The sequence below is a fragment of the Danio aesculapii genome, chromosome 5 (genome assembly GCF_903798145.1).
Source record: "Danio aesculapii chromosome 5, fDanAes4.1, whole genome shotgun sequence".
Taxonomy (NCBI): Eukaryota; Metazoa; Chordata; class Actinopteri; order Cypriniformes; family Danionidae; genus Danio; species Danio aesculapii.
The window spans coordinates 70,655,862-70,669,459 of record NC_079439.1 but is presented as its reverse complement, the minus strand read 5'-3'; the positions used below and the strand labels follow the sequence as shown (position 1 = coordinate 70,669,459).

Sequence of the window (13,598 nt, the reverse complement as noted above, 5' to 3'; positions counted from 1 at the left end):
ATGAAATCTGTGACTGCAGTGCTGTCATGTTCCTGTGGTTAATGTTCTCTAAAATGATTTAAAAAAAAACGTAACTTCCGTAACCTGCTACTGTAGTTTAAAGTCAACATGAAATGCCATTCACAAACCAATTTTATAAATTATTTCAGAGACAGTCAATGAAGAAATGCAGGCTGATGAACTATACTCTTATTCTAGCGTAATGATACTTTACTGCGGTACCAGGGCTGCAGCAGCATGATATTACGCAGCATCGAAAAATAGTCCCTAGCCATAGACTATAAAAACATAGAATCTGTGACATCACCCATCGGTTTCTAAAGAGCGCAAATGAAGCTACAAGTGGGCATCAGCTGAGGTGATGTGATCTAACTGTTACTCAAGTGGCCACACCCTTAATTATGCAGGCTTAATGCTTTAGGCTTAATATATATGAAAAGGATGAGTTATTAAAAAAATCACCCCCTCACAGTTGTCACGAAGTATAGTACGAGCTATATACATCCAATTTTTTCGTTGTACCAGGCTGTAAACACTATTTTTGTCGTTGTAAAGTTGGCCGTTTTAACTCTGGAGTCAATGGAAATGTGTTCTGTTTTGGAGCCAGTCCTAGTGACCTTTCGAGGAATTGCAGTTTCAGTTACTTCCATATTAGTTTCACGAAGGAGATTGGGAGGTTGCTGCTTGTTCCTAGCTAGGTAACTTCCAGCAAGACCACCTGAGTGTGCCAGTCAAGTTGTGTAATATCATTGCGCTGCTGCAGCAAAGTTGATTATTATCCAGAATGAGTATTATGATTATGTTTATCGGCATAGAAAATAGCAACTTTTTATTTTTTAGTCTTAGTGCACAATGCAACTGCGCAAGTGTTATGCTTTAAATAGGAAGATTATTGAAACTCTTTGGTCATTTTTGAGCGAGATGCTAATGGTCCAATCCGATTTCATGATCTATGCTAAGCTAAGCTAAAAGTGTTGCCGTCAGACTCTGAGATAAGCTGAATGGATTCAAAAATGGTAAAACTTACCCATTTACCTCTAGGGGAGTCGTAAAATTAGCCTATTTTTTAAAAAACACCTTTAAGCACTGTCGGAGCTACCACGTACACTCGATGCAAAAGTAGAAATCGGCCTTAAAATTGTGAAAAGTGCAAAACCTTCTTCTCCAACATAGGCTAATTCTGAAAACGTACCCATACATTTCTGGAGATTGCAAATTTTGTAGCCAGAGCTGCATTTTGTTAAAAGTAACGCTACGGGGCGGTATGACAGCGTTTCTTTTTGCACTTACCAGCTGACCACTAACTCCATATAGACGGCTTTTCCTGCCAGACCAGTTTGCCCAGTGGCTTACCGGGTACGTCAGCAGACTTGTAACCTGGAGCGGAGTTAACCCTGACAAACAAATACCAAAAAAATAAAACTAACAAGTAAATAAGAATAAGAATGTGGTAAAATCTGAAAATGTGGTAAAAATCAGGCTGCCACAAGGGCTTTTCTTTTTCTGGATTTCTTTTGAAAACACTGTCCATTGGGTTTAAGGAAGGAGGAGGGTGGGTCAGTCGATCAGTCAGTCGACAGCGGCCTCTGGTGGATTTACGCGAGAACAGCAGGCATGAATAGCACTCGCGAGAGAAATGTGAGATCTGAAAAAGCTCGCACAGTTGCCTTCTGTTGGATACGACAAAATATAAACTGCAAAAAAAGTAGCTCCTGGGACAGATTTGGCACTCTCCAGAAATGTATATAGGGGTACGTTTTCAGAATGAGCCTGGGTTGTTCGTCTCTCTATGCTACATCTACATCAACCAATAATGAACTTGAGTTTGCGATATGTGAATGGACCATACGGCTTAGGTCAAGCAAGAATTATGCAGATCCAAACTTTCTACCAAAATAGGGTACTATTGGCAGTGGAAACACAAGCCTGATCAGGGTGACCAGTACTGTACTGAACTGTGCAGCTCAGTGGAAATGAGGCATAACAAAATTTTGGTACTTCTGACAGTGGAAACAAATGCATACCGTATCGTACGGTACCATACTGTACCGAACCGTACCTCTCAGTGGAAACAGGCTAAAAGTTGAAAGTACATCAACAGAAAATCAATGAAAAATGCACAGTGGGAGAAGGAACATTGTGTGTGAACAACCCCTTAAAGTGCATTCATGCTTACATGACTGTTGGCTGCCAAATTTGTGCTGTTAGATACTAGAATATAAAGACATTTCTTTATTATCCACCTGTAGCAGACAATGCATTGCTGCACGTCATTCAAAAACATTTCTATTGAATAGCTTTTGCCACTGCCAACACACCTCTGTACACCAGAAAGGTGTATTAAGAAAACAAACAGCATTAGCTTTGATTTCATGTTGACTTTAAGCGACGATTGCGTGGTCTCTATCTGATCTTTAGTCTGATTCGTGTCCAGTATTGTATCATGACTGTACTTGTGGTAGGAGTCCTGGTGTATCTGTCGTCTAGGGCTTTCTAGGATTGGTAAAACCTCTACATCTGTATTTCCCCTGTCCCTCTCTCATGTTGTCTTCTCGTCTCCAGTCGCGACTCCCTCGGGGGTCGCCCTATCTGGTTTTGACGTCGTCTACAGGGCTCTACTAAGTGCTCCGATATCGTAATCTATTGGATTAGTAGTTCGTGACCCGTAGAAATTTTGTACCATGACTACTTTTAGCCTTAGGACACGTGGCGTGCCGTCTCACTGTTTACATGGTTAGCCGAGTGAGAGTATAAGCGTGTCGGTGTTGATGTTTTTGCATGGATGTGTCATGGATATCCACCGTGTCGTGCTGTCCGCCACCTTTTCGATATTTTAGAGGTGTCAAAAAAGCTGGATGAATTAGACATGGAAGACGGTCGTCGTTTTACATTATATGTGTTTTTTAAACAGATCTTTGTAGGAATATCTCTATATATATATATTGGAAATCAAACAATCAGGCATTCGGGAACAAGATACTTTTTAGTACGTTATTAGTCAAGGAAATGTCACTGAATTCTTGATATTTGTAATATGTTTTAGCTGATGTCTACTTTTTTTTTTTTTTGTAGGACCTACTTGCTCATGTCTGATCCTGTGTGTGTTTTACCATAATAGATGTAAAGTGAGTCTCATGTCATGTTTATTAGTGGTGCTTGCTGAGGCAATAATGCCAGATTCACACTACACAATATCATTACAATTTGGCCAAAATCCATTTGACGTATTTGTGGCTGAAAGGATTCAAGAATGGGTTTTCTCGTGTATATTGTGTTATAATGTCCTGCCAGAAAGACTGGGGAGCAAGAATTGGTCGTTTTCTCATGTATAGTGTGTTATAATGTCCTGACAGAAAGAATAGGATGCAAGAATGGGTCATTTTCTCGTGTACATCATGTTACATAGTCCTGACAGAAAGACTAGAATGGAAGAATGGGTCATTTTCTCATGTACATTATGTTATATAGTCCTGAAAGAAAGACTAGGATGCAAGAATGGGTCGTTTTCTCATGTATAGTGTGTTATAATGTCCTGACAGAAAGACTAGAATGCAAGAATAGGTCATTTTCTTGTGTACATTATGTTATATAGTCCTGAAAGAAAGACTAGTATGTAAGAATGGGTCATTTTCTCATCTATAGTGTTATAATGTCCTGACAGAAACACTGGGAAGCAAGAATGGGTCGTTTTCTCATGTATAGTGTGTTATAATGTCCTGACAGAAAGACAGGGATGCAAGAATTGATCGTTTACTCATGTATAGTGTGTTATAATGTCCTGAAAGAAAGACTAGGATGCAAGAATGGGTAATTTTCTCATGTACAGCATGCTATATAGTCCTGAAAGAAAGACTAGGATGCAAGAATGGTAATTTTCTCATGTACAGCATGCTATATAGTCCTGAAAGAAAGACTAGGATGCAAGAATGGGTAATTTTCTCATGTACAGCATGCTATATAGTCCTGAAAGAAAGACTAGGATGCAAGAATGGGTAATTTTCTCATGTACAGCATGCTATATAGTCCTGAAAGAAAGACTAAGATGCAAGAATGGGTCGTTTTCTCATGTATAGTGTGTTATAATGTCCTGACAGAAAGACTAGCACTTTTTAAAAATCATTATTGCACAGCTCTCTGAAATACTTCTGATTGGTCAGTCACAATATTCCAAAGCATATTAAAGGGGACCTATTATGCAAAAATCACTTTTATAAGAGATTTAAACACAGTTGTGTGGCAACACTCTGTGAATATAACCAGCTTCCAATGGTTATTAAGTTTGTTATGATCACACTTGATAAAAACTGACTGACATTCTCCCATTGTATGTGTCATCAGAGGGGGAAAACCCCGCTCATTAGTGATGATCTCTCCCTCATTAGCCTAAACAGCCCTGAGTAAGAAGCAGCCGTCCGACATTAAAGTTTTGATCTGCTGATAATAATAATAATGACACTCTCTCTCTCTCTCTCTCTCTAATGGCAGACAGCTGCTTCTCACTCAGGGCTGTTTATGCTAATGAGGGAGAGACTGTCACTAATGGGCGGGGCTTTTTCCATCTGATGAATCAAAGTAATGCCGCGGCCACTAGAGTTTGAGCATGCAAAATTCTGTCGTACGGTGCTGAGAAAAGGTGCAGGATTAAACAAGATAGACATAAAAAAAGCAAGCGATTGGTCCATATTTTACATTTATTTACAGAGAGGTCATGTTTTGATCTTTGATTGGTCTCACCCAGTCACGAGATGCAATTTCGCAGGTCAGAGCTTGAACTTTACAACACAGTGAACTGCGAAACTTATCGCATGAGCTTGCGTTTCTGGTCTGTTGCATCCGCATGCATATGAATGGAAGTCTACATGGCTTAATTCATTTTTGTCACTTAATCATGGTCTAACTTAATTTTATAAGTTATGCAAGCTAGTTTAAGTCAGCTTAACATGATATAAGTTCAGTGGACTCATAAGGTTAATTTAATTCAGCTTAAAAAGCAAAGCGATGTGTAGCCGAACATCTTTGTTGTCCACGACCAATGAAGAATCTGATAAAATGTCTGACCAAAATATTGTGTATTCTGAATCTGGCATCAGGGCTCACATTTTAAACAAGGCCTGAATGTGCATTGTTTGTGCATGAATGAGAGTTTTAATAATTTATATGTAGAATTAGAGACATGTAGATGATACTAAGACACATATAGCGATGTTTTGCATAGGCAAGCACCACTCACATATTCTTCAACAACAAAAAAGAGGATCTAGTTTCTTTTGCAACAATACAGGTTGCCAAAAAGAAACCAAAGGCAGGATCAGGTTTGTTAATACTCGTTATATTTTTATACTCCATTAGCCCTGCAAAATGTAAAAGATGCAGTATTGGAAAATTCGTTTTCCTTTCGAAGCCAAATAAATGTTTTGCAAGTGCCAGTGTTTGATACTTTGAATATTTTGTTTTATATGTTTCTAGAAATCCATTTTTTTCCCTGAGCTTGCAAGACATCATATTAGCATGCATAGGAAATGTTATGGGATGAAATGATGTGTGGGAATAGATTAAGGATGTAGACCAGATGACAATCAGTGCCAAAAAAACAGAGAAGAAACCTTTATTTAAGATTATATTTATTTTCTTACTCATGGCATTGTTATGTCTGTGTCAGATTCTGCTGGTCAGCTTATTTAAATCATTATGAAGAAGGTGACGTGATTATACTTAGAGTATGAATTCATCGTTTGATTTTCCTCTTTTCAGTTCTGCACCTTATTTAAAGCAAATGTCATTTATTCACTGCTGTTTTGAAACATGTTTTGGACTCGTATTGAACAGAATGTATCGACTAGTAGGCTTGTGAACCATCGTTCTCGGTTGTTGTTGTAAAATGGTGTCTTGCCTTACAGATCACTGTCAAACATTGGTGTCAAAATTGAAATAAATCCTTTTGAAAGTGGAATATTTGTATTTAGTCAATGAGATTTTTGAAACAAATGCTTTTTTGTTTGTTAGTAAAATGCACAATATGGATTTTCAGTGAGATCTGTCTTGTTCAGTGTTGTCTAAGTCAGTGTTTCCCAACCCTGTTCCTGAAGGCAAATCAACAGTACACATTTCCAATGTCTCCCTAATCAAACACACCTGAATCACCTAATTAGAACATAAGAAGAGACTCCAAAACCTGAAGTTAATTAGTCAGGTAAGGGAGACATCCAAAATATGTACTGTTGGTGTGCCTCCAGGAAAAGGGTTGGGAAACACTGGTCTAAGTTACTAGGTGCCGTATGTAAGTTTGACACCCAGTGGTTGAACTAGGTATTGCATTCCTGGATCAAAACAAACACAAGCGCAGGTTGCCAGATTGAGGACCAATGGGAGTCATACCTGTCAACACATTGTTTCTTGCAGTAGTCTCCCGTATTTCAGACCCATCTCCCGCCACCCTCCCGTTTTGTTATTTCTCCCGGAAAACTCCCGTAATTTCAGGGTCCTCAGCTTTTGGTACAGTCCATAAAACCCCCGGATCGGCGACTTTGGTATAGTATCCGATCGCAGCTGACGCCTGAAACCTGGTGCATAGTACAGTTACTTAGCTGTGTTATTCAGACACCTCACCCCTGACACCCATAGACATAATTATCATCAACCAGAACCCCCCTGATAGGAACTTTATAGTTATTATAGTTATTAAAGTAATTTTTTCCTAATTATAGAAACATTTTTGCATAAATATTAAGATCAATTTGTATCACAATGCACAAAAATAAGTTTACTGGTCTAAATTGTTTTTTAACTACACAAACAATCTTAAAAACCTAAATATACACATCAAAAACATGCACTCCGGAGCTCACGGGGACCCGAGTTCGATTCCCACCTCGCAGTCCTATGCCGATCCTTCCCTCTCTCTGCTCTCCATGCTTTCCTGTCAATACTCTACGGTCCTATCCATTAAAGGTAAAAACCCTGAAAAAATAATAATAATAAAAAAGAAAGAAATAAACTGCTTGTCAAGTGGACTAGCTTCTTTCTTTCTTTCTTTCTTTCTTTCTTTCTTTCTTTCTTTCTTTCTTCTGTTTATAATCATTAAAAGCATATTATGCAAAAAGGTTTGATTAAAAATATAAAATGCCCCTGTGTGTGTTTGTGTGTGTGCACTGCAGGCACTGAAACAGCTGGAGCATCAGAGCAGAGCTCATTATTATTCATGAGTGTTCTAAATATGGTCAAAACTGAGCACTTCATTCTATGTGTATTTCCTGTGGTTATAAATGATCACATTGTCAGTCACCAGCGATCCAGCCTGTGCAGATCACTGAAGAACTACAAATCTGCCACTTTAATGAACTATAAATCCCATCTTGCACTTCACTCACACACCTGGTCCAGATCCCCCATGATTTTTAAACATGCAGCTGAAGCTGTTCAGGACTAATTGCACAGATTATTTTATACACCTCCAGAGCTGCCAGATCCTCCTGAGTTTCCAGAATGGTGGGTGCCAGATCCTCCTGAATTCACAGAAGGCGGGCGCCAGATCCTCCTGAATTCCCCGAATGGCAGGCGCCAGATCCTCCTGAATTCCCCAAATGGCGGGCACCAGATCTTTCTTAATTCCTCAAATGGCGGGCACCAGATCTTTCTTAATTCCCCAAATGGTGGGCGCCAGGTCCCTCAAAATCCCCCAAGGATCTTTCAGCTCTGGAAGTGGTGGAGGATCAGACAGCTCTGGATATCAGAGAACAATTTAACATATTGAATAAGTGTGCTATATTTATTAATTCATTTTCCTTTAGCTTAGTCCCTTATTTATCAGGGGTTGCCACATCGGATTGAACCGCCAACTAATTCGGCATATGTTTTATGCAGCGGATGCCCTTCCAGCCGCAACCCAGTACTGGGAAACATTATACACACGCACATTCCCACACACACTCATACACTATGGCCAATTTAGTTAATCCAATTAATCTATAGCGCATGTGTTTGGACTGTGGGGGAAACTGGAGCACCCGGAGGAAACCCACACCAACACGGGGAGAACAAGCACTGACCCTGTCGGGACTCAAACCACTGATCTTCTTGCTGTGAGGTGACAGTGCTAACCACTGAGCCACCGTGCCGACCCACTGCAATATATGGCACCTTTAAATAATATATCACCAATTAATTTTTGAAAAGTTTCTACATTTTACAATCTACATTTGATAGATTGTTGGCGCAACCGTCACATGCATTACTATAGAAAAGATGGCACAAACATGTGCATATAACACAACATTATGAAATGCACAAGGTAAGACTTGTCAGTGAGAGAAATTAAAACTGTCAATCATCAGTGTTGAATAACAGCCTCTGACTCATAATGTACAGTAAAACGACTAACCAAAACTCTTCTCCATGTTATGTAATGCTCTTTCGCAGGTGAGGCTGATAAGAAAAACAAACCGGGCAACATAACAACTGTTATCACGCAAAAGGTTTGTATACACAGCAGAAGTGTGTGTTTGTGTGCCAGCGTCTGATGCAACACTTTGCTGGATTGAGAGGTGTGGTATTGAGTGCCATTGTGCTGGAGATTTGTGCTGGCAAACTGCTGTCTCATCCTGACCATGTCAAGGTCACACACAGCCTGGAAATCTGACTTTATGTGTCACGTTGAATTAAAAAAAACTCTTAGTCATTGTTAATTTAAGATAGCATTAAAATCAGACATGCTGTTTTAGTATGACACGACAGATTTAGGGAGTAAAATTGTGTGTGTGTGTGTGTCTTTGCAGCTTCATGCTATTCAAGTTTATTTGTGTAGCGCTTTTCACAATAATTATTGTTTTAAAACGCGTATGTTGGGTGACACGGTGACTCAGTGGTTAGCGCTTGCCTCACAGCAAGAAGGTCGCTAGTTTGAGTCTCGGCTGGGTCAGTTTGCATTTCTGAAAAGTTTGCATGTTCTCCCCGTGTTGGTGTGGGTTTCCTCCGGATGCTCCGGTTTCCCCCACAGTCTAAACACATGCACTATAGTGGAATTGAATAAACTAAATTGGCTGTAGTGTGTGTGTGAATGAGTGTGTATGGGTGTTTCCCAGTACTGGAACTGGGATTGCAACTAGAAGGGCATCCGCTGGCGTAAAAACATATGCTGGAATAGTTGGCGGTTCATTCCGCTGTGGCGATCCATGTTAAATAAAGACCTAAGCCGAAGGAAAATGAATGCATGAATTATCAATGACATTATAAATGATCTTAAATGACAAAGTTCAGCTGGAAGCGTAAAGTACAGCTCATGGTGATCATTCTGAATGAAATTATGCAGGCTTTAATTGCTTCCATGTTTAATCTCTGAGGTGGTTATTATTGCATTGTTATTCACTAACTGGTAATATAATTTATGGACTATGTAACACTTAATGACATAAGCTGTGCACTTTGATATCCAGCTAGTGTTAGATGAGGAATCAGGGGATTTTTTTTGGTTTGTTTTGGTGCAATGTAAAAAAATATCTGTACCTAATTACTGTACCTGAATGCTGTTAGACTTGGAAAATGCTAAAACACTGCTTATTTCAATTGTAAATGTCATTTATTGTATTTATCCATGCTTTTAATTTGTTTATTAGATTTTATACTGATGCACTCCCCTACAGAATCAACCCAATCAGTCTAAAATGATCACTCATTTATTCATTTTCATTCAGCTTAGTCCCTTATTTATCAGAGGTTGCAACAGTGGAATGAACCGCCAACTATTTCAGCATATGTTTTACACAGCGGATACCCTTCCAGCCGCAACCCAGTACTAGAAAACATCCATACACACTCATACACACACACACACTACAGCCAATTTAGTTTATCCAATTCACCTATAGCGCATGTGTTTGGACTGTGGTAAACCGGAGCACCCGGAGGAAACCCACGCCAACACGAGGAGAACATGCAAACTCCACACAGAAATGCCAACTGGTGCAGCCGGACTAGTGACCTTCTTGCTGTGAGGCGACAGTGCTAACCACTGAGCCACCGTGCCACTCCTAAAATGGTAAATTCTTTACAAATAGGGATATTCAAGTCATCTGGTGAAGTTGTATTCATATCGCAATACATATATATAGCAAAATAATGGATTTTTCCAATATCGTGCAGCCCAAGTTTGCGTACAGTTGAAGTCAGAATTATTAGCTGCTTATTTTTTCCCCAATTTCTTTTTAACGGAGAGCAGATTTCTTTAACACATTTCTAATCATAATAGTTTTAATAACTCATTTCTAATAACTGATTTATTTTATCTTTGCCATGATGACAGAAAATAATATTTGACTAGATATTGTTCAAGACACTTCTATACAGCTTAAAGTGACATTTAAAGGCTAAACTAAGGTTAATTAGGTTAACTAGGCAGGTTAGGGTAATTAGGCAAGTTATTGTATAATGATGGTTTGTTCTGTAGACTATCGAAAAAAATATAGCTTAAAGGGGCTAATAATATTGACCTTAAAATGGTTTAAAAAAAATTAAAAACTGCTTTTATTTCAGCAGAAATAAAGCAAATAAGACTTTCTCCAGAAGAAAAAATATTATCAGACATACTGTGAAAATTTCCTTGCTTTGTTAAACATAATTTGGGAAATATTTAAAAAACTAAAAATAATTCAAAGGGGGGCTAATAATTCTGACTTCACCTGTACATGCATGTGAGCTCAAATGGCTTCGGTTCAGATGAATATCGAAGTATTGCCGAACTGTAATGTTTCTTGTGTTGTTGAAACTGACAGCACAGTTTCTCCCCTTGGCTATTAGGATAAAGGATTCAGTGCTTAAATAAGCTGCAGACACACAATGTACCTTTCCTCAAATCACATCAGGACTGCTGATAAGAAGCAGAAGTAGCTCAAATCTCCAGGGCACCATTTTTATCTCTTATAGCTGTATTCTCTGGCTTCCTCTGGCTATAACTGTGTTTTTAGTGTTCGTTGTTATCACCGTTGTTATCACCAAGGCACATCAAATAATAAGATATAGTATTATGAGGGAGCGGCATGGTGGCTCAGTGGTTAGCACTGTCGCCTCACAGCTAGAAGGTCGTTGGTTAGAGTCTTGGCTGTCCAGGTGGCATTTCTGTGTGGAGTTTGCATATTCTCTCTGTGTTGGCGTGGGTTTCCTTTGAGTGCTCTGGTTTCCCCCACAGTCCAAACACATGCGCTATAGGGGAACTGGATGAACTAAATTGGCCGTAGTGTATGAGTGTGAATGTGAGTGTGAGAGTATATACTATAGGTGTTTTGCATATTGGATTGTGGCTGAAAGGGCATCCGCTGCGTAAAACATATGCCAGAATAGTCGGCGGGTCATTCCACTGTGGCGACTCCTGATAAATAAAGGACTAAGCTGAAGGAAAATTTATGGTTTTATGAGGATAAAGTATACTGTGAGATGTAAAATACAGAAAGAAACCATGATTTTATGAAGCACTCTAGCACTTTCTTGTTAATGTTTTGTTATTCAATTATTAGAACTATACAGTTTGTGTATGTGTAACTAGTTAATAGTTAATATAATGTTTATTATTACAAAAGTTGGCATACTTGTGTTGTCTTGGATATTGTATAGATTTATACATACACTACCTGACAAAAGTCTTGTCGCCTATTCAAGTTTTAGGAAGTCAAATAATAACTTGACTTCTAGTTGATTAGAAGTGGCTTATATAAAAGGCAAAGGCCTCTAGATTACGCTGATTTTACCAAAATAAAATATGATCATGCCTTGATTTTATAATGATTTCATTTGGACAGTAAGGTCCGACTTTACTCAGACTAAAGTCTTGTCACTGAACAGAAATAATGTCCAGTATAGAATATGTGGTCATGCTGCAGTGGAAACAGAATGAATATTGTGTCTGACTCCATCATCAGCTTGGAGGACTGCATCCATACATCTCTGCAATGACTCAAATCACTGATTAATAAAGTCATCTGGAATGGCAAAGAAAGCGTTCTTGCAGGACTCCCAGAGTTCATCAAGATTCTTTGGATTCATCTTCAATGCCTCCTCCTCCATCTTACCCCAGACATGCTCAATAATGTTCATATCTGGTGACTGGGCTGGCCAATCCTGGAGTACCTTGACCTTCTGTGCTTTCAGGAACTTCGATGTGGAGGCTGAAGTATGAGAAGGAGCGCTATCCTGCTGGAGAATTTGCCCTCTCCTGTGGTTTGTAATGTAATGGGCAGCACAAATGTCTTGATACCCCAGGCTGTTGATGTTGTTCATCCACTCTGCAGATCTCTCGCACGCCCCCATACTGAATGTAACCCCAAACCATGACTTTTTCTTCACCAAACTTGACTGGTTTATATTATAATCTTGGATCCATGCGGGTTCCAGTAGGTCTTCTGCAGTATTTGTGATGATTGGGATGCAGTTCAACAGATGAATTATCAGACTTTTGCCAGGTAGTGTGCATATTACATGAAGTATACAATGGGATATACAATATATAAATATTATAATAAATCTATATAATATAAATAATATTTAAATATATCTACACTGTAAAATGGCAAAACGTCATGAAAACATGTTTTCATGTTACTTTAATGAATATTAATCACTTAATCAGGTTTCAACTTATTTTTTTTAACTATAACAGAGTTTAACTTAATATTTTAGTCAGTTTGAACGAATTGATGTAAGTTGAGTTGACTACAATCAAATATTCAAGTATTAATACATTAAATAATAAAATATTATAAATACTATGAGTATAGATGGGATGTAAAATAATTTATTATGATTTTTTTTATTTATAGTATATTAGTCAATCATATATAATATATGATATATATATATATATATATATATATATATATATATATATATATATATATATATATATATATATAATGTGTGTATAAACTCTCACAAGTCATGGGTCATTATGTTTGTCATCACCATGTGTTGCACAAGAGTGTACAGTCACGTGGATATCTTATGTTGTTTACATGACAGTATACTTAAAAACATGGTAACATGGTTTGTTAATGTAGTACTCTATTAGTATGTTAAATATATGTTTAATTGATTATTGTTTTAATTTGCTAAAGAATTGTTTACATAAATTTCACATTTGTTGCGTTGTTTATAATTAGTGGTCTTCAAAAATTGATAATGGATTTAACCTGACATGAATGATTTAATCTTTTGTGCTAATTCTAGATTTGCTCTAGTGATACAACTATACTAATGTAAACAAATGACACAATATTGTAGTTTTCTACAACTAAGTGGTATGTTATATTACAAAAGGTAAACAGAAACTAAGAGATACTACATATTAGTCTATCAGTTTACTACAGTATGCTTTAGCATTCATTAACAAAGCGCTGTAGATATTGTAATAGCACAAATAATACAACTTTAATACTACAGTCTGGTTGAAAAAGCATTATATATGTATTTTTTCGTTTGAGGTAACAAGATGGTACATAAACAAAATGTAAGTGAATAAAAGTGTAGTGTCATTGTCGTATTGTTTTTTGTTTCTGCGTAAATACGTAGGTTACCTTTATGTTGTCGACTATTCTCTTGCGCAAGTGTGTGTGTGTGTG

At 37.9% G+C, this 13,598-nt stretch overlaps 1 protein-coding gene across 1 annotated transcript in view; it reads right to left on the bottom strand.

Moving 5' to 3' along the window:
- Window positions 1–13,598, bottom strand: part of sftpbb (surfactant protein Bb) — a 298,486-nt gene that overhangs the window by 200,119 nt on the left and 84,769 nt on the right. The gene's annotated exons all lie outside the window — the stretch shown is intronic.